Source organism: Myxocyprinus asiaticus, chromosome 36 (assembly GCF_019703515.2).
Source record: "Myxocyprinus asiaticus isolate MX2 ecotype Aquarium Trade chromosome 36, UBuf_Myxa_2, whole genome shotgun sequence".
NCBI classification, from domain to species: Eukaryota; Metazoa; Chordata; class Actinopteri; order Cypriniformes; family Catostomidae; genus Myxocyprinus; species Myxocyprinus asiaticus.
Genome location: NC_059379.1, coordinates 18666807 through 18690036, shown reverse-complemented (window position 1 = coordinate 18690036; position 23230 = coordinate 18666807). Strand labels below are relative to the sequence as shown.

Below are 23230 nucleotides of genomic sequence, written 5' to 3'. Positions count from 1 at the left end.
TGTGCTCCGCTGGTTCACAGACAGGGCAATCTGGAGCCTATCGTAAACCGGCCGCACTTTTCCACTGACCTGAGAGCCAAACGATGACGTAACGGGTTACTGTCTACGTGGTAGTTTCATGTAACTACCTCAAACATAAACAAACATGCTTTGCCACAGTGTGTTTGTATACAGCTTTTACTCTTGTTTTTGAGGACATATTTAAACATATGGATTAATGCAATCCATCGTTATTGTCAGAGACGACATCTATGCTAAAGACGACAAGTAATGTAATTACATTATATTGTATGAACTATGGCTTAACTTGTTAAGTTCTGTAAAATGTTACAGTGGAATCATTATTATCATTGGTATAGCAGATGGTTGTTTTTGGATTTTTGCCATAGCATATAATATTATTGATTGAGAATCCCACTGTTTTATTTAACAGATAGCCGCGATCTTCCAAACTTGGTGAGTAGCTGGTCAAAAATTCCCTTACAGAACAATACAATGTACAAAATAAGATGACAACAGTGTAAGAAAAGCTAACAAAGTGTGCAAACTTATTTAGATCAGCTGCAGAGGCCACCGGCGATTTACTGTTTATCACGAGGGTTACTGGCTGAATTCTAGTTTGTTCCGGTTAGTTAGCAAGCTGGTCGTTGTCTGAGTCCAAAACATTGTTGCTCCTACCACTGTCGCTTTGGCTTATGTCCTCCTTATGGTCCCTGTACTCCCTTAAGTGTTTTTCAATTTGTTTATGATTTGGTCAGTTGTCCGATTGAAGGCGACACGCATCATTTCGTGCTGTATCTTCATTCTCGTTTTCTCTCTAGTTGTTTCTCTATTTTATCTCGGACCTTCGGAAATACCATATCATAAGTAGAGCACTTGTTTCGTTGTGTTACCTGAACGCTTGATGTCTGATAATTTTGCGTTTTTTATCGTTGTTATAATTCAAAGAAGTACTCCTTGCTGCTGACGGTAACTACATTTCTTAATAACACAAAAAATACATATTCCTCTTTCGCTTGCTTTTGCTTGCAGGTCAGTGATTACCCATCTGTGTGCCAGTGATTCAGAGATCTTTGTTTGGATTTTTTACCGTTCATCACTGAGAAGTTTGCTTGCAGTCTTAGCACCAAACTGCACAAGCAGCTTCATGAATAGACCAGAGTGGATGCGTCACACTTTTCCTAGCAGAATATCGTACAAGAAATCGCTAAGCTTTTTCGAAGGGGAGAGCACGCTTGAATGCGTGGTTGCCAGATTGGGTAAATTAAGTGAATGTTTCCAGTTTGTGCAAGTAGAATGCTCTGATTGGGCAGTTTGCATCTCTTGTTATCAGGCAACTGTAAGTATGTTACAAGTTCTTGGAGGCACTTTGGGTCCCATTGCAAGATAATTGAAATGTCAAATGGAAAAAAAAACGTTTTCAGGATAAATGTGCTGTGGATTAAACAATTTGGAGGGTCGAATCTGTCCTGCTTGCTGTAGTTTTCCAATGTCTGGTTTAGACTGTCTATTTCTCACTGTGTGGAACTGATTGAAAGTACTCATATATAAATAAATGCAAAAATCTTCATAAACTACACGGTTTATTATAAAATAGAGAAAACACAAGAACTATTACACTTAGAATTTGAAGCCAGTGATGAAAAACTCATCACTGCCTACAAGATAATGCAGCAGCAGCAAAATTAACATTATTTTAATTGTGAATCCTCAGTGGAAAAGAAGCCAGATCTTTATTATTATTATTACATTGACTATTAGAATTGTCTTATACAACCGTTAGGCTTTTATTTAACACATTTCTTATTAGTACTTTCAAATAAGAAATGAATGCTGAAAATGACAAAGTTTGTGAGATTTATTATGGTATTAAAGATTTAAGATTTACCCAAACATTGGTGGTTTAATGTCAGCCAGATGACATTTACCTGACTAAGCTTACTGAGGTCAATGAAAAAAATCATTGCAAAGAGAGGTTTTGTCATGTGTCACTTGAAAATGTTTCTAAATCGCTGGTGTACAGTTTGCATCGAGCATTGGTTCAAATGAATTCAACATCATGTACTAGAATAAGTGTTGCTCTGCTGCATCCGCAGGACACAGTATTGCATGTTTGTGGCCCTCCATATAACTTTTTGGTAAAAACAGAGAATTTAGCTAAATATCTTTAGTTTTGAAGGCCTTTACAGACCTCATTTACTGCATGCTGATAGTCAGCTCACACCCTCAGTAGTTGTGTAAGCCTGCCAAAATCCACTTCCTTCTTAAACAGACACAATGTATTTTGGCTGTGTTTTTGCAGCAGTGGCCTGTGCCTCAGGTTTCACCCTGTGGTTTTTAGAAGAATGACTGGCCAGTGACAGCAGTTTAGATGAGAACGATGTTGAGAGTTTGCGGTTCCAACTGTGGATATTACAGTGTGGGAGGTACTGTATGTCTGTGAGGGGGTGGATAATGCCTACAGTAGAAGTGAGAGCTCTTCTGCGCATTAACTTGTGTGCATGGGGAGAGGAACCCAATGGCGCATCTTTCATCATGCCTCCAAAAGAACATAGGCCACATATGGTGAGAGTGATAGAGAAGAGGGGTAGGTTGCTGTCCTCCAAACTTCATGTTTACTCAGCTGAAGCTAGATGGACAGATATAGCTCTCTATAAAGGGCATGTTATTCTTCTTTTGTTTTGGTGCCTTGGTGATGCAACACATCTTTCTTAAGCTAAAGGGATGCCCTGAAACACTATGAAGTAGGAGTGTAAAAATGCAGCAATGCATTGAGATGCACTGATCTGACAAAGAATCAATATTAATAGTTCGGCTTTCTGTCATTCATAACTGTTTGCATTCATTTGACCAAAGTTGCTTGTCGTTACTTGCTTTTTTCCTCCAATTACAATATTTTATGTTTAAATTGCTTTATATCTCCATAAAATGCTTTATTTCACAATAGTTTAACTATGAATAGAACACAACCTAAATAAATGTGAATCAGTGAAATATCTCTCTCTTTGCAGTGAATGCCACAGTGCACTATATAGGGAATAGGGAGAGATTTCAGACTGTTCTGAAGGGAACTAGCCAGTTAAAAGCTAAATGTAATTTTATTAAAGTTAACTCTGGTCAGTGAGACATGTCGGGCACACAAAGATAACATTCTCGTGAATAAAAATGAAAAGGGAACTTGCAGGTTCAGCATTCAGTGTAAAAATGCCTTTGAACCCTTCTAATAGATTTTTTTATTTTTTATTATTCTATGCTTGATTTAAACATGGGTCTTATCTGTCTGCTCATGACATATATTATTTGTAATTGTTAATTGGTGCAATAAATGTTAACTTCACATGATATGCAAATCTATTATGGTTATTCCACGGTTTACATACCATCTGCTTGTGTTTGCGTCAAGTCATTGTTGTATTATGTTATTCTTTATTCATATCAGATCTATAATGCATGTAACATTAGTATTATTTTTCTGTTTATATATGCAGCCCCTTATAAGCCAAACCTAAATGCATCTGCGACTCCAGTAGGGCTCTAGTGGGCTGCACTGTATGGAGGAAAATGGCAAAATATGTGAAAGTGCAATATGATGATGTTATCAGAGTGCACGGAACACCAACCGCCCAATTAAACTGAATATTATTGAAACAAAAAAGGACCATCTATCCCAGAGATTACAAACATAGATGTCTTTGTTACAGTTTGCATATAGACAGCATTTAATATGTACAGTTTTACTCTTAGTTCTGTAGCAGAAGCAGATATTAAAATTCATCTTCAGTATGTAAAAAGCATATGAATATAAAGTAAAGTTTACCATTAATATGTGGGATATCCTAAAAGAATTTGTGTTGTAAAATATTTTATTTTTACTCTGTAATTCATGACCAGAAGCACTTGCCGTAGACATCCGCTTCTTTCTGCTTTGGTTTAACGTGCTTGTTGTTAGCCCACGCTGAACTTGAGAATGATTGGAAAGATTTCACGGGACATGGCATTAATTGAAACCCATACTTTGATACATCTAAACAGGCCACAGCAGCCAATAAATGAGCCAAGTTTGAGTTTGTATACTGGCATCTGGTGTCCTTATCTGAGCACACTCAACGCAGAGTGAAAGCACAGAACAGCGCCCGTTACAGCAACATGCACAAATTGTGACACACCACATTTGAAGAAAAACATCTCTGCTCACTAAAGGCAGAGAAAGGCACTAGGTCCTTAACCCTCTGGGGTCTGAGGGTGTTTTGGGCCCTGGAGAAGTTTTGACATGCCTTGACATTTGTGCTTTTTTCAGTTGCTTAAAAACATATTAATTGTTTGTATTGTTTGTAAAAACATGTTTGTATTTTTGAGAAAATAACGTTTATGCTTGGTTTTTGAAAAAACAACATTTTAAGTCACTGAAATAAGGCCATATATCACATACTAAACATTTGTTCACAAGACTTTTGAGAACTGGATCTTGTAGCCTAGAGTTTTTGCTACAAAAATGATGTGAAAACCATCCTGATCACTCATTCATACAAAACAATATAGTAATTTAACTTTTGTAAGACACTTTTAGTGTTAGAAAGGCCATATGCGAGGAGGCGTGGATGATCATGAATATTGATGTGATTCACACCTGAGGAGACAAAGACCCCAACCCTGAGAGAGAATGAATGTGAGGAGACTTAATGATTGAATGTATTATCTGACTATACATTTTCTTTACATAAAGACTTTACTTTAGACCTACACTATCATTTAAAAGTTTTAGATCTGTAAGATTTTTTAATGTTTTTAAAAGAAGTCTCTTCTGCTCACCAAGGCTGCATTTATTTGATCCAAAATACAGCAAAAACAAGTGATATTGTGAAATATTTTTACAATTTAAAATTCCTGTTTTCTATTTGAATATATTGTCAAATGCAATTTATTCCTGTGATCAAAGCTGAATTTTCAGCATCATTACTGCAGTCTTCAGTGTCACATGATCCTTCAGAAATCATTCTAATATGCTGATTTATTTTTATATCATATTACATATCATATTTATATCATACAGTATACAATTTAAATACCTGCTTCAGCTGAAACAACATTTAAATGTAACTAAAACTTGCCTATTGGGACATATTTCAAATGTCAATACTCTGAATACTGGTTGGCAAGTCTGGAAATAATCCAACTAGTAAAATATGTACATGTTTATATAAAATAGCATGTCAACTAATGTAAGTAAAACTAAATGACTTATCCGGAATTGTATCCTCGGCTGGATCAAGACGCTCTTCAAAATATAATCATTCATCGTCGGGTCCCACTCTTCTTCTGAGGGAAAAAGCGAACTCTTCGTCACTATCCAGGACCATCTGTAGAGCTTCCTCACCTGTGTAGCGTGGCATCTTCCAAACGCACAGGAAAGTGAATGAATCTGATGATCTTGATGCTTTTTAAGGCATTGTCGGGGGCGTTTACCATTTGCATTGATCACCTCAGCACATTACCGTATGAATAGCGTGCTCTGCTGGTGGGTGTGATCTCATTAGAGATAATGAGCTAAGCCAGCAGAAACTGTACATCGCTTTGTTTCATACAGATTACATTGCAGGAGAATATTTGTTTTAAATTTGAATTGTTTTTTTTTCAAAGTAGACATTTTAAGCTTTCTTTAGACGTTTCATGTTTGTGATAAATATTCGCGGAGTTTCCCTTCATTTTTGTGATGTGTTTCAGAAAGATGCTCGCGGAGACAGAGACGGCTGAAAGCGCACCCTGTTTATTTTCTTTATTTTACAAAAGCACAAGGTTTTGTTGTTATTGTGAGTGTACACAAAAAAAGTACACCCTTTATGGTTTCTAATGATGTCTTACACTTATCTGTATGCCCAAAAATGGAGTATTTTAAATTGTTTCCGCTGTTATACGGAAAAAATCCAGCAGGACGCGCTGGCTCGTCCGTCGACCCCAGAGCGTTAAATTGCAAGTGAATGGTGATCCGACTTTAGAAGCTCAAAATCACAGATAGTCAGCATAAACGTCATCCATACGACTCCAGCGGTTCATTTAATGTCTGCTAAAGTGATGTGATCAATTTTTGTGTGAAAAAAGATCAATATTAAAGAGATTGTTCACCCAAAAATGAAAATTCTCTCATCATTTGCTCACCCTCGTGATATCCCAGTTGTGTGTATGACTTTCTTTCTTCACCAGAACACATTTGAAGAAAATTAGAAAAATATCTTCGCTCAGTAAGGCCTTAAAATGCAAGTGGATGGTGATCAGACTTTTGAAGCTCCAAAAATCAATGACAGTAAGCATAAACGTCATCCATACGACATCTGTTGTGAAATTAATGTGTTCTAAAGAGACACGATTGATTTTGGTGCGAAAAAAAATAAATATTTAAGTACTTAAAAAAATAAATATTTAAGTACTTTTTTTTTAAAACTCTAAATCACGCTTCCGCTCAGCAGCAGTATGTGCATGTGACGTAATCGCACTGGCATTTGAAACACATGAAAACTGAGGCACGTGCATCACAGCCGGAAGAGCAGTGCAGTTTACAAGTGAGGAGGAACGCTGCACAGAAGCTTGGTTGGTTTTGGTTTAGATCTGTATTGTACAGTTTCTTAACTCTCAATGGTGCATTTGTGTTCTTAGCCTGGATGTCTCATTCAAGTAGAGAATGTGAGATTATGTCCGTAACATGGCAAAGTGAATACGTCACACGAGAGACCACTTGGACTCCACCCTCACATGAAGCTTACGGGAAGCCTTGGATTATAGTTAGAAAGTGCTTAAATATTGATGTTTTTTTTCCACACTAAAAGTGATGGTTTTGCTTTAGAAGACATTAAAGAGCCCATATTATGCTCATTTACAGGTTCATAATTTTGTTTTGGGTGTCTACTAGAATAGGTTTACATGCTTTAATGTTCAAAAAACAGATTATTTTTCTCATACTCTACATTTCTGCTAAACCTATTTTCATCCTCTGGCTTAAACGCTCTGAATTAGCTCCTTTCTCTTTAAAGCCCCCCTTTCCGAAAAGCCCAGTCTGCTCTGATTGGTCGGCTGTCCTAGTCTGTTGTGATTTGGTCAACCGCATAGAGCATGCATCGGCAATGTAACGTCCCTTACCTTAACTGAGTTTCAGGCTTCCTTAACAGCTGTAAACACTATTGTAACTATGGTAACAATGGCAGCGGTTTTTGCCGTACCAGTTTGAGTCCAATAATGAAAGTTTGGAAGAACAAGCTGATCGACTCTAACCACCTTTGCAAGCACAACTTGAGCAGGGCGTTTCACAGTGGTAAGTTTTAATTTAGTAGCTTTCTTACAAGGACATTGTTGATTATTATGAACCTAACAAAGCTTCAAGTAAAAGACACATAGTGCATCTAAATTAGTCATCTTTTACTGGAATGGGTGTAGCCGAACTTTTTTTGCCCAAGCTATGAACGGAGAACAACCGGTGGTAATAGAGAGTTAGTGAGCAAGTTAGCCGTGGACTACCAATAGCAGCCATAACATTACAGCTTGTAATTATATAATTATATAGGACTCTTGAGATTGACCATTTTGTTACACAGTTTTAGGTAAAAGCCGTCCCACAGCTGAATAGTAAACCCTTACAAAAACAATAACATTTCATAGCAAGCTAGCCGAGCACTACCATGGATTGCAGATGTAAAATTTCCATTTGTAAAAATAAATCCATCTCCACATTTGATCACTATTTCATGATAGTAAGAACGACAAACAATCTGCATAATTCTATACAATTGTGGGTAAAAGTGGGCCCGCAGATGATTATCAAAACTATTTCAACACAATAACATTAGCTAGCAGGTTAACAGAGGCCTACAGCTGTGCACTGGGTGTACGCCGTAGCTACAACACAAAACTCCGCTTTTGAACTCTCGGTAGCAGATAAATCCACAAATAATCAAACATGCATACAGGCTGTGATCCTGAAGTGCCAGATTGTCCCAACAAAGTGGGAACTGCACCATCTTTCAGGAGTAACCATCTTAAAAATCCGGCATTGGTTGTGGTTGTACTGCTAAATATTTAAAATACATTTTAACCACTGATTCTTCAATTCATCTGCCTTTGGAAGTCCAAACAAAGAGGTTTTGCTTTCACAGTGAAGAAAACCGCGTCTCCTCGACATGGCGACAACATTAACCCAACTCATCCTGGCCTCGGCTATAACTACATTTGTTTGGTGGGCGGGCCAAAGTAGCCCTGGCATTATGCAAATGTGTTACATAGTGACGTATATACGGAAGAAATGGCTGGACTACAATCCAGCCATTTCTTGTAGTTCTTGAGCAGTGTTGTCTGTTGTCTTTGTAACTTTGCAGACCTTTTACATGCACAAACAGCTATATTACTCACTAAAGGAAAGGTAAAATCCCAAAAAGCATAATAGGGCCTCTTTAATTCAACAGCTGATGTCGTATGGATGATGTGTATGTTGACTGATTTTTGGAGCTTTAAAAGTCGGATCACCATCCACTTGCATTTTAAGGACCTACTGAGCTAAGATATTTTCCTTCAAATGTGTTCTGCAGAATAAAAGTCTTACACACCTGGGATATCATGAGGGTGAGTACATAATCAGATAATTTTCATTTTTGGGTGAACTATCCCTTTAAAGTACTTTTTTTTTAAATTAACATTTTTATTGATTCATAGGCATATAACAAATAAAAAACACAACATATATACATTGAATCAACATTTAACATTTAACCCCCACCCTGACCCCCAACGAACACCCCTGTGGTCACAAATAGAATACACACAGAAAAAAAAGAAAACAAAAAAGAAAATATAATAATCATATATAATTAAAACGAAACCGCTCTCTCCACACCCCCTCCCCGAGAGTCCCCCAAAAACACTAAGTTATTGCCCCACTTCCTATCAAACAAATTCCGAACCCCCAGCCTTCTGCTTGACATCTCCTCGAAAGCAGCCACCCTCCCCATCTCCGCACACCACTCCGGAAATGAGGGCGCTCCATCCGGCTTCCATCCACTTAAAATAATTTGCCTGCCAATCAAAATACTGGTCAGAACCCAATTTTTTATGTGTTTATCCCCCAAATTTATGACCGCCCCATTGCCCAAAATACAGAGTCTGGGGCGGAATGAAATTTGAGTGCCCAAAACATCACACATAAAACTCTGAACCTTCAACGAAAATTCTTGGATCTTAACCCCCCCCCCAAAAAAATGGGTTGTGTCTCCATCTTCTGATTGGCTTTGCCAGCATGTGGGTGTGTCTAAGACCAAGCCTAAACAATCTAGAGGGGGTCCAGTAGAATCTGTGTAAAATCTTGAAAGCGAACCCTTGCATCGCTAGATACAGACTTGACATTTTTTAGAATCCTAGCTCACACTCCTTCCTCCAATACCAAGTTTAAATCTTTCTCCCATAATCTCTTGATAGAAGTTGAAGTTCCGTCCCCCAGACTCTGAATTAGCAGGGAGTAATACACTGACTCCTCATGACCTTTTCCAAAAGCAGTAATCACCTCTCCCAGAGTATCTGCCGCTTTAGGGGTGTGTGTGTGCTACTCCCAAAAACAATACAGAGCAGGTGGCACAGCTGTAAATACCTATAGAACTGAGATCTGGGAATCCTAAAATGTTGAACCAAATTTTCAAAAGATCTCAACACTCCACTCTTATATAGGTCACCGAGTGTAGTAACCCCCCTCACATTCCACTCTGACCAGCAAAAAGGGGACTTATTAATACATAGTTTAGGGTTCAGCCATATGCTTTAGGCAACATTTAAATAAATGTCCGAATTAAACACTCTGGACACTTGTCCGTACTGAGTGCAAATGCGAGATAACGGGGTGAAACTTAATTTCTCCAATTAGTTTGATAGAAAGGCTTTGCAAAGGCAAAATAGGGGCAAGAACTTCCTGTTCAATACAAAACCAGGGAGGGGCTCTCTCAGGCGGAAGTGACCAATGAGCCAAATGTCTGAGACCGAATGCATAATAATAAGACAAAATCTTGGGTAGGCCTAGCCCACCTTTGTCAATCAGCCTATGTAATTTATTAAAATGTAATCTAGGACGCTTACCATTCCAAATAAAGGACTTTGCTATGCTATCAAATTGCTTGAAATAAGAGAGGGGGACATTTACAGGGAGAGACTGTAGCAGATAGTTAAATTTTGGAATACAATTCATTGTAATAACATTAACCTTCCCAATCATAGATAAATGTAATGAAGCCCACCTGCCCACATCGCTCGGAAAACCTTTTTATTAAGGGGTCAAAATTAACTAACTAAATCACACAAATTTGCTGGGAATAAAATGCCCAAATACTTAATGCCCTATTTGGGCCACTGGAAGGTGCTCGGCTGGAAAGCCGTTACTGGGCAGTATGCTGTCAGAGCCAAAGCTTCGTATTTAGACCAATTGACACTGTATCCTGAGAACTTAGAAAAGGAATTAATAATTCTGTGGAGGCAAGGCATAGATCTAATGGGGACGGAGACGAATAATAAAATATCATCAGCGTAAAGCAAAATCTTATGCGCCATACCTCCCGCCACCACCCCATTTGAATTGTAGATGTTTACTTATCAATGTAATGACTCCCCTGCTCTTACTTGAGCCAGCACTAAAGAAAAAATATCCACCCCATATCTTCCCAAATTTTTCAGCTTCCTGCGGGGAAATAAGCATTTCTTGAAGAAACACTATATCATATTTCTTACATGTAAGAAAATAAATAAACTACCTTTTTATGGGGTGCCCCAACCCATTCACATTCCACGTGGAGAGAGGGACAGTCCGCTCATATTAACATTTGACATTTTGACTTATGAGAAAAAATAGATTGTGTCAAAAATACAATTATACAGACCACATTCCAACATTGGTGCAACAATCAACCCCCGAGCATCCCCCAGAACAAAAAAACAGAAAAAAGAAAAATGTGCGCATTAACCCCGTGCACGACAGCGCCAAACGCCGTCCATCCCCCTAAACAGTCCGTGTATGCCTACGAGAGTCTCCGTGACAACTTTGCCATCGGATTGCTCAAGTCAATACAAATTTTGTGAGACAGAATTACACAACAAAATATAATCTATAAAACAAACTCCAGCCAATAGACAGAATAAGCACAAAGAACGTATAGATTCATCCACATATCTGTCCCGAATGTGTGTTCCTCCACAAAACAAGCTCCAGCCGCTAGTGTAACCAGCAAAAAAAAAAAAAAAAAGCCGTTTAGTTTCCTCGGGCAGGCTTGTTTAGTGAGCCGGCCCATTCGGCTGTTACCTGAGTGTAACAAATGCCCTAATCATTCTAATGATTTGCAAGAAATATTCTACAAAACAAACTCCATCCAATAGGAGGCATAAGCACAAAGAATGTGCAGATTCATCAACAAACTGTCCCAAAGAGTGTTATTCCACAAAACAAACTCCAGCCGCTAGGCAGAACCAACACAAAAAGAAACAAAAAAGGCGCAGCTTCCTCAGACAGTCAAGAGAATGATCAGCGAGTCAGGCCCACTCGGCCGCATAGAGAGCATCACACAATGACCCACTCATTCCATTGACTTTATGAAGGACATTGCTTGCTGTGGGCATGTAAATATTTTGTGGCCATCCATAATATCTGTTCTCAATTTGGCCGGGAACATCAGTGCAAAAGCGATCCTTCTGTTGATGTAAGAGTTTCTTGCATTCCTTGAATCGATCACATTTCTCTCTTGTCGAATTTGCAAAGTCTGGGAACAAGAAAATGCTGTGGTTCTTCTAAGAATGCCTTCCTTTACTCCTCGCCTCGTGTAACACGAGATCTTTATCGGATGATCTCAGAAATTTGGCCAGAATTGATTGGGGCCTGTCTCCCTCAGCGGATCTCCAAGCCGGAACTCTGTGTGCTCGCTCGATTTTCAGCTTATGACCTGTAATGTCGAACAGACTCGGGAAGAGCTCGTCTAGGAATTTCACCATAACTCTGCCATAGTCTTCAGGAATTCCAACAATTCGGATGTTGTTTCTCCGGTTACAATTCTCAAGGTCTTCCAACTTTTCCCAAACATGCTCCAAGTCTGTCTTGGTCGCTAGCGGATTAGCAGCTAATTCCCTCTCCGATGACTCCAGATAATCGATCCATTTCTCGACGTCCCCCACTCTTGTAACCAACTCAGTGAATTTTGTCTCCATGGCAGTGATCGATCGATGTATTACAGCAAGATCCTCCAAGTCAGCAATGACCTTCGTCAGCATTGCCGTCATGTTCAACATTTGACGCTGAATCTCTTTCACCTCACTGGCCAAATTGAGTCCCTGGTCTGCGGCCTTGTCAGGGGTATAAGCTTGAGCACGTAAGTGTCTTTTAATGTCTCCAGAGCCAGAGGATTTCAAATTCTTTGACATATTGTCTTCATAGAATAGTTATGGAACAGGCTGTATCGAATCTCACCGGTTCATGACACAAAAAGTATTAAAACTAGCAAAGTGCACAGAGTTTGCATTCACGCGTCCGAACCTCGCATGGCACCACGCGACTCTCCCTTTAAAATACTTTTTAATTATAATCTACTAGGGCTGGGAAATAAAATGGATTCTGTTACATATCGCGATTCTTGAGACAAATGATTTTAAAATCGTCTCCCTAATGAAAAATTTATTTTTTGATATTATAATGAAATACACGTTTATATTAATGCTAATACGATAATTTATAGATAAATGTAGGAAAGTATATTTGTGTTTGAGTTCCACATGAACAGGTTTTCAATCTGAGAAGTTTTGTCTCTTTATTTGTTTACATTTAGTCCTTTAATGCAGTGTTTCTGAGCTGGTGGGTCGCGACCCAAAAGTGTGTTGCAGGTCTATTCGGACTGGGTCGCTGACAGCAGGGAAAGAACAATGCCATGGTTCTCCCATTTGAAGATATTTCGCTGGCCGCCCAGGTGATAGCCTATTTAGGACTGCCGGGGCAGATTTAATGATAATCTCGCAATCAGCTAAAGACTTCTCATCTGCACTTTCGCACTAGTGTAACGGAACCAGCTCGCGATCATGATCTGCTCTTCTCTCTGGCACGTGCACATGCAAAAACCGGGATTCCCTCGATATTGTGGAGCGCAGACCTCAAAACAGATGTAACCTATTTCAATTCTAGTGAGACTTTTCTATTTTAAAGCATTACGGAGGAAGTCGAACCGCTCAAACAGTAGACAGCCCTGACATGCCGAACAGCACTGAGGAGGAAAAGAGCAACACTGTGCTATGCGCTGATTATTTTTTTCATTATACATCACCTTTACAAAATTGTTTCACGATTTATATTTTGACAAAGTTATAGTGTCATATGAAATAATCTGAAGGTAGAATCTATTAGACCTCATTTTATATTAACAGTGGCAGTTGTAGTTAAAGTTTCACGATGTGTTTCAGCTAGTATTTTTTTTTTTCATTAATACTATGTTATTATTATTACTATTATTTAAGACTAGCTACACTGACTTAACCATGGTAATGAGGAGCCTTTCATCCTGTGTAATATGTATGTTATGTTTGAATTATGTTTGAAATTAGGAAACAAACAGGATAATAATGGGCTCATGTAAATAAATATGCTCTTAAATTTTTAAAAGGGGGGAGAGAAAAGTCCCTGTCTCTTTTGTTGTTGACGGCAACAACAAAAATAATGTCACTTGATGCATGTACTTGAAAACCATGAACAAACCTATGCAACATAAAAGGAAATGCAACCCAGGATACATTAAATACAGGTTACGTTTTTACTATGGTGGGTCGCCAATTTGATTTCCAATGTAAAATCTGGGTCCTGAAGCAAAACCAGTTGAGAACCAGTGCTTTAATGCACTGCTGCTATGGCCATCAAAGCACCACTTGTTCACTGTTGGACATCAAATCCTCTGTTGTGATCAATGTTCCTGTTATTATGCATAATCCAAAAGTTTATTTGTGAGGTGCTGTAGAGAGTATTTGCCTGAAGTCATTCTGCAGATTCTGTCTGACACTGCTTTAATAGTTTAGCAGTAAAAAGACTTATCAAACTGCTGGATACTGTAAATTATATGTCGCGTCCCCGCAATATTTATAATCTAACAGCCAGGGTATTCGTGCGCAGTGGCGGGTAATTTTGCATATTTTCCCGGCACTGTGGTGGGCGACCTGAAAGACGTTTCGGAGTGACCTATGACAAGAAAGGCCGTTAGACACAGAGACGCGTGCTTGAGGAAACACACCTGATTATATTTTGAAGAACAGATTAAATAAAATCCGGCAATGCACGTATCAGATTCGCTGTGTGTTCAGATGTGTTTTTGGCGCCCTCGTGCATAGCTCGAGCGTGTCTCGCAGAAAGCGCATAAGATGAGTTCTCACTATTTCTTCTCTCTCATTCATCTGGGAGCAGTTTTCAAGAATAGTGTTGTCTATGAGAACTCTGCATATGATCTCAGGGTGCATACACAAATTACATGCAACAACATGACTGCAGATGAATTGTCGTGTGTCAACATAGTACAGCCCCAGAAATGGTTCTTGAACAAGTTTACTGTTTAGCCTCCATTTGTAGGCCTATGTTGTAAAATTATCTTTATGATAAAAATAATAGCTTATGGTAATTTGTTATATTTGATATTATAAAATAACAAAATTAGTTGGTTAAAATTATATATTGTTTATACTATTTATTTGTTGAATACAAATGGACATAATGCAGTCTTATACGTGGGTTCTATGGGCACTAACTAGTCGACCAATTGATTGTTAGTTTTAAGTTGGTAGTTTTGCACATCCCTACCTTTAACCTGCAAATTCTGTATTACAGGGTGAAACTGATGCTTCAGACATAACTGTCCTTCAGTAGACATTTCTTACTGAGAAAGAAGAAATTAATACAGTTTTACATTTTTTCTTTTATGATTGTTTTATCAAAAACATCAAATCACAATACTTAAAGAATCACAATACTTTAAAAATCAAAATACATATCAAATCGACAAGAAAATATAATTGTAATATCGAATCGGAAAGTCTGTGGCAATTCCCAGCCCTATCTACTGCTTCCGGTAAGCTTCACGAGAGGGTGGAGATCACGCGGTCTCTCGTGGCGTATTCGCGTTGCCATGTTACGGACGGAATCTTACGTTCTCCTCTCGGTTGAGACATCCAGGATAAGCACATAAATGCACCATTGTGAGATAAATACAACCTGGTCTCATAGTGAAAACATGACTATATCAATTTTAGAATTTATTTTTTTCTCCAGGTACAATTCCCTGCAGCTTTCAGGTGTAATGAACACTAGAGGCGCTACAGCAACTGTTTTTTTTTTTTTTTTTTACTTTCACTCAAATCATGACTTTAATGGCTGATTATTACTTTATATATACCTATTTTCCTCTCTATTATTCAGACCCTGCTATTTTATGATGTCGACACACTTTTATTCAAACGCATCTTTTGAAAAACTTTTAATGCTTGTATTACAGACCCACCTACATATATACACTTATTCCAACATGATTAGCTTGTGCGGTAGCTCACCTCATATGGCGTTGGACTTAGAGTTGGAGGACCGCGATTCAAGTCCAGCCATGAACTCAAGCTGACACGTGACATTACAGAGTCATGAAGCTGTACGATATGATGTTGTTGCACCAGAAAACGTGATTTTTCATTTTGCTTCTGCAATTTAAAACACTAATGGTTAGATTTAGGCATTGATAAGGTAAGGATGTCTTTTTTAACTTCTCATATATATTTTTAAAACACTAATGGTTATGTTTAGGTGTTGATTTGGTAAGGATGTCTTTTTTTAAACATCTCATTTATATTTTAAAACACTATTGGTTAGGTTCAGGTAAAAGTGTTAGGAAGGTGAGTGATCTAAAATTCACCTTAAAGGAATAGTTCACACAAAAATGAAAATTTGCTGATAATTTACTCACCCTCAGGCCATCCAAGATGTATCTTTAAGATGAGTTTCTTCATCAAAACAGAATTTAAGATTTTCAGGATTTCATTTCAGGCCTCCTCCTTTAAACAATGCAAGTGAATGTCCTCCATTTTTATTTTTTTGATGGTCCAAAATGCGTATTTAGGGTGCATCAAAATAATCCACACGACTCCAGTCGACAAATAAAGTTCTTCTGAACCCAAGTGATTGATTATTTTGAGAAACAAAACAATACTTATATACTTTTTAACTAAAAGCTCATGAGAGGGATGACGTAAGCTCGTTGGTAAGGTCACGCGTGGAGGAGTCCTCAGGCCATACATCTTGGTGAATAAATTATCAGCAAATTCATTTTTGAAACCTCGTCTGAATACGACACCATTTTACTCACTTTTGGTACCCCCAGCTGGACATTTCACTGCAAACATGAAGCCAAACAGGTTATGTATGTTTTGAATTTCAAAAATTTTATCATGTTCATGTAAATTTCATGAGATCAGGCTGGATAAATACAGATCTAAATCAAAACAAAAGAAGCTTCTGTACAGTGTTCCTTCTGCTCACTTGTAAACAGCGCTGCTCTTCCGTGTGTGTCGCATGTACCTCAGTTCTGGTGTGTCTCACGTCCCAACGCGATTACGTCACATGCGCATACCGCTGCTGAACGGAAGCGATGACTTAAGTTAAAAAGTACTTTAAATATTGATCTTTTTCACACCAAAAGCGATCGTATCGCTTAAGATATTCATTTAGCAGCTTTAGTATGGACGACGTTTATGCTGGCTATCTGTTCTTTTTTTTTTTTTGAGCTTCAAAAGTCGGATCACCATCCACGTGCATTTTAAGGACCTACCGAGCTGAGATATTTTTCTAGTTTTCTTCAAATGTATTCTGGTGAAGAAAAAGTCAGACACATCTGGGATATCATGAGGGTGAGTAAATGATGAGAGAATTTACATTTTTGGGTAAACTATCCCTTTAAATGTCATTTTAAAATTACTTTACAAGTTTGATTTCTGAAGGGAATAAACCAATAAATGCTTTAATCTGACTGAAGTCCTCCCAGTCAGTTTTTTCAAAGTCATTCTAACAAGATAATGCAATTGTAGCTCGACTTCGTCCGGCATGTATGTGCTAATCAGGCCACAAATTTTCATCAGACTTGTCCTCTGCCACATTTTAAAAATGTCCATGAAGATTCATACTACATTTCTCAACATGTCATGTCAAAGCTGCATAGAAGCTTTAAGAAGAAATGGACTAAAGACATTAAGGATAATCTGTTAGTGTAACATGTCTAGGCACTATTAAATTTTGAGGTTCCCAACATGTCATTGTTTATCATATTGAAATGGAAAGTGGTTTAGACTGAATCCTATCACTAGCTAACTATATTTACCAGGTTGAGCTCAAAGCCTGTTTTCATCACGCAGAGCTGAAGCATAAATATATTGAGGTCATCTCATGTCCCAAGAAGATAGCAAGTTTGCAGTTAGGTCACTGAATGAAGTTAAGCCCCTTGTTTAGAGTGCTTGGTGAGTTGGAGTTGCTTGGTGATGCTACAGTGTTTATTTTTAGAATGGTGTCTCACAAAGAAAATGGGGGTAGAAGTCAGAATTGTGCCTTGCCAGAACAAGAGCTGGTTATGGCAAAAATGTGGACAGTGTATGTACATATTCCCACATCTAATTAAAGCAACAGTTTACTCACCCTCATGTTATTCTAAACCCATAATACTTTATTCCTTCCATGGAATATGAAATGTTAGGCAGATGTATGATATTAATGTTAACAAATGTTAGGCAGATGTATGGGAAAAAGATGCAATGAAAGTGAATTGTGACTAAGCCTAATATACTGCTTAACATCCCCTTTTGTGTTCAACGGAAGAATGTTATTCAGGTTTGGAACAACAAGAGGTTGAATAAATGATTACAGAATTTATTTTTCCATGAACCATATTATTTTTGCTAATAAAAAATATATGGCTGTATATGTGATTTATTTTCAACACTCCATCCTAATTCTTGACAGAGTTACTAGAGAAAATAATCATGTGTGTCTTGTTTGAACATGTTTTACTTAGAAGGTTTTGGATTAACTAGTTGCTATATCAGTAGTTATCTCTTTGGATCCTTATTGTGTACTATGTGCTGTTTTCGAAACTTTATTCAGCCTGTGGGCTTTTTTTTATCAGGAGGAGTTTGCATTATAGACTTTAGACTAAGGCATATGGACTTAAAGCAAAGTGTATTTTGACTTAAAGCATCTTTTGGACAAAAAGCCTTATCATGGCTGTTTTGTATGCTGGACAGGTCAACATTTCAGAAAGGTCAGTTTGTCGCAATTTTACTATACCAGGCAGAAGTGAATCCACTGTGTGCCTCTGAAGAGTCACCCTCTGTGAATATGCAACCTGTATTCAAAGTGCCCTATATTGGGAAACGTATATAAATACATTCTAAATATAGGCTAACCTGTGACAAATCTATAGTGCTTCAAAGAATAATACATTGGTGTCTCTCTACACACCATTTGCAATGAGCAATGAACTTCTGCGCAGAGGGTCGGTGTATGAGATTTTAATGTTCTGTACTTCCATCTATTGAAGCCCAGTTGCCCCTTAGTTTAAGAAAACCCTTAGTTATAATTGTAAATGAATTGCCACTAAGGTTTTTCTTAACTTGAGGGGTTTCTTGCATCTGGGCCCTGTCCTATATCTTGTCTCTTAGGCCCCGTTTTGATGTTTAGACCAGAATTCATAGTTGTTTTAGTGCAGTACCTGTATTAACTGATCTTCGGGTGTGTGTATCCAACATCTGTGTTTTTGCATGCTGATATTAAGCATACTGAAGAAGTTCTGTGAAGTTCTTGTGCATGTAAATGTATGCACTTTTTCAAAATTTCAGATTGTGTGGTTATTTTCTTTTTTGGCCACACGTAACCGGCATAGTTTAAAGGTGAAGTATGTGATTTCTGTACTATTAGTGGCACCAAACGGAATTACAAAAATAAAGTATATTTTTAAACATCCTTTGCCAGCACCCCTTAGACTCATCACACCCTTTTGCACTCTCTGATTTCATATGAACAAATGGGCCATACTAAATAAATGGTGATATGTTTAAAAGTAATCACAGTAATGAGCTAACTTTTATAAGTTTACTCTGGGTTTTACTCCGTTTTCTGTTTTTGTCTTTTAGTAAGTCTTCGAATTTTGGCGAAGCTACATTTCTTTCCTCTATACATGTACTTCAAACATAGCAGAGAAGTAAATCCTGCCGACTCTCTCGTGTGAAGTGAATTTGAATCACGCTCTTTCTCTCCATGTTTCATGCGATTGGCTGTTCGCTGCAAACGTCACTCATTCATGTGCACAAGCGTGTGAACATCTTAAAATCAGGATCAAAGATTGAGTTGACATAGAAAGTTGATGAGCAGCATTGTGGTACCAATTAAAACAGATTGGACTGGTTCGGTTTTGTCAACTCGAAACCAATCCTGTAACCCTAAGTTTGTTCAACTTGCTTCATGGTGTGGGGCCCAGGTGCAGAACAAGCACTAGAACTGAACAGAACCTGTCCTGAAAACGTATGTGAAAATGTATATTTATTTTTTAATAATTAGTTTGTCATCATTATTATAATCACATGTAACGTTTTACAAATATTTTTGAAGGGTTTAAACACAGAAATGTAAAACTTATAATTTTATAGAAGCACTTGCATTAATTCTTATGCTTGTGTATTATTTGAGCTGTAAAGTTGTTTAAAATGTAATTTTTACTGTCATTTTAGGGTTTTAGGGTCTGTTGACATTACATTGTCCTGGTAACAAAGTTGTAAAATTGGCTTTAACTTCTCACAGAAAAGGTTTTCAAGTGATTTTAACACAGTAAAATAATGTTTACACTCATATCATTTGTCTTGTGGCTATACCTTTGAAACAATAAGTATTTTAAGGTTAAAAAATTGGACCCATTCACTTCCATTGTTAGTGCTTCACTGTAACATTGATTTGTGTTTTTTTTTTTTTTTTTTTTTTTTTTTTATAAAGAAGAGGAGGAACGAGTCTAAATAAATTTTTGTGGTAATTAACATTATGCCACAAATGCTTTCGATTGAGCTTAACTTGTATTGAACCCGGAACATTCCTTTAACGAGAGAGAAGTCTTGTTTTTTAGCGCATCTGTGCTATTTGTGATTTAAAATTAATATTTCTTTTTAATTTATCTTACTGTAAAGGACAGGAAGGGTGTTAAGACATTATTCAATGAAAGTGGAGTGCGCGATCTCATCTTTGATGTACTCACATTACACAGAAGAAATGGTCCGTTTTAATCTCAAGCACTTTTCAACAAAACAAGGCGATTTTCCAGGTATTCCAATACTTACATTTTTTTAAATCTAAATTCAAGCACTTTATCACTTCAAGAACCTTGTGTGAACTCTGTAAACAGTGTTGAAGAAAAAGCATAGTAGGGGTAAAATCAAGCGATGGAGAGATCAGATTATGATCTTTGATGGTTCATTTAATTTATGATCACATGGACAGAAAATGTTGCAAATTTTGAAATAAAATTTTGCCTTTATATAATTCATTTATTTGGTTCATGATATATGAAAATTCGATAAAGCACCCCATACCTAATTGCTTAAAGGACTAGTTCCCCCAAAAATGAAAATTGTCTCATCATTTTCTTGCACTCAGGCCATCCCAGATGTGTATGACTTTCTATCTTCTGTTGAACACAAATTATGATTTTTAGAACAATTACTCTGCTCTGTAGGTCCATACAATGCAAGTGAATGGGTGCCAAATATTTAAAGCTCCAAAATCCACATAAGGGCAACATAAAGGTACTCCAGACAACTCTGGTGGTTAATTCCATATCTTCAGAATCTGTATGATAGTTTTGGGTGAGAAACAGATCAATATTAAATTTTTTACTGTAAATTCCCCTGCCTATTCAGTCAATCTCCACTTTAACTTTCACATTCTCCTTCTGTTTTTGCTGATTCACATTCTTCATGCATATCGCTCCCTACTGGGCAGGGAGGAGAATTTATGATAAAAAAAAATGTCTTGCACTGTGAGGACCTACTGAGCTGAGACAGTATTAAGATACTGATCTTAATTTGTGTTCTGCAGAAGAAAGTCATACACATCTGGGGTGCCTGGAGGGTTAGTAAATCATGAGAGAATTTTCATTTGTCTCCATAGCACCCCCTTTTTCACCTACAGTCAATACACCTACATTTTTAATTTTTTTTATTATTGATATTATTCTTTTCAAGGTTTTGAGTGCTTTTGGGACTTAACATGCTTAAAAGCTCATGAAATTTTGCACACACATCAGAGTTGTCGGCCACTAGGCCTTGGCAAAAGTTCACACATGGGCGTGTGGAGGGCTCTGTAGCGACCCCTTTAACATGGGCGTCTAACGGGGGCTCTGTAGCACCCTCTCTTTCAACTACTGTCACCAAACTCGGTACATATATTGTTCTTATCAAGCTGGACAACTTTCATAATTAGTCATTACCTCCGCCCAACAGGAAGTTGGCCATTTTGGATCACTTGAAAAATGCATGTGGGATTCATGTGACTGTCACCAAATTTAGGCAACATTATGCCAAGACATTGAAGATGCTAAATTGCGAACAGATTTTTGATACATTACTAACGGGGTTGCCATGCCGAGGCAATAAATTAATGGCAAAAAAATATCTTCTGCATGCATTGGGCCTCATTCATGAAAATTTTATAAATATTTGAAAGAATTGGGAGTAATTTCCATGTAAAATGGAGCTTCCCGAAAACTTTCTGCCGGATTCACAAATGCTTTGTATTCCCCAGATTTGTTAGTACAACTGGTGTATGTTAGTGAATTCCAAAGATTCCATGAAACACCACTTAATGAAGGCTTCAGACTCTCTAGTAAATGAGATTAGGAATCTTTTAACATATATGTGAAAGTAATAAAAAAAAAAAATTGTTTTAGTGGAGTGCATTCACATCATAAAATGTTGATTTAGCAAACACTCGCATCTAAAAAGAGATTGAGGAACTTGCAGTCATCTTTGCTGTCATCAGAGGTTCTTTTGTGAATTAAACTGTCCAAGAGGTCAATAAAAATGGTTTGACATGAAGCTTAAGTGTAAAACATGTTCAGTTAATTTCGACAGGAGGATGTCCACCACCTTTTCTGGTTCAGTTGAGCGCATCGCCAGCATCTTTGGAGAAACTTCGAGTAAATCCAAGACTGTACAGTGATACACTATATTGCCAAAAGTATTCGCTCATCTGCCTTTAGACGCTTATGAACTTAAGTGACATCCCATTCTTAATCCATAGGGTTTAATATGACGCGGCCCACCCTTTGCAGCTCTAACAGCTTCAACTCTTCTGGGAAGGCTTTCCATAAGGTTTAGGAGTGCGTTTATGGGAATTTTTGACCATTCTTCCAGAAGCGCATTTGTGAGGTCAGACACTGATGTTGGATGAGAAGGCCTGGCTCGTAGTCTTCGCTCTAATTCATCCCAAAGGTGCTCTATCGGGTTGAGGTCAGGACTCTGTGCAGGCCAGTCAAGTTCTTCCACACCAAACTCGCTCATCCATGTCTTTATGACCTTGCTTTGTGCACTGGTGCGCAGTCATGTTGGAACAGGAAGGGGCCATCCCCAAACTGTTCCCACAAAGTTGGGAGCATGGAATTGTCCAAAATCTCTTGGTATGCTGAAGCATTCAGAGTTCCTTTCACTGGAACTAAGGGGCCAAGCCCAGCTCCTGAAAAACAACCCCACACCATAATCCCCCCTCCACCAAACTTCACAGTTGGCACAATGCAGTCAGACAAGTACCGTTCTCCTGGCAACTGCCAAACGCAGACTCGTCCATCAGATTGCCAGATGCAGAGAACGCGTCTCCACTGCTCTAGAGTCCAGTGGCGGTGTGCTTTACACCACTGCATCCGACGCTTTGCATTGCACTTGGTGATGTATGGCTTGGATGCAGCTGCTCGGCCATGGAAACCCATTCCATGAAGCTCTCTACGCACTGTTCTTGAGCTAATCTGAAGGCCACATGAACTTTGGAGGTCTGTAGCGATTGACTCTGCAGAAAGTTGGCGACCTCTGCGCACTATGCGCCTCAGCATACTCTGTCATTTTACGTGGCCTACCACTTCGTGGCTGAGTTGCTGTCATTCCCAATCGCTTCCACTTTGTTATAATACCACTGACAGTTGAC

The 23230-nt window shown here is 38.1% G+C and overlaps 1 protein-coding gene across 5 annotated transcripts in view; it reads left to right on the top strand.

Moving 5' to 3' along the window:
* The window catches only part of LOC127427268 (protein phosphatase 1B-like), a 66403-nt gene that overhangs the window by 12230 nt on the left and 30943 nt on the right, over positions 1–23230 (top strand). Inside the window, exon 1 of one of the 5 annotated variants that reach the window (XM_051674758.1) lies at positions 2460–2587. The exons of the other annotated variants lie outside the window; for them this stretch is intronic. The gene's annotated coding sequence lies outside the window, so the exon portion shown is untranslated. Of the gene's footprint in view, positions 1–2459; positions 2588–23230 lie in introns of those variants that run through there. 5 annotated transcript variants of the gene reach the window in all.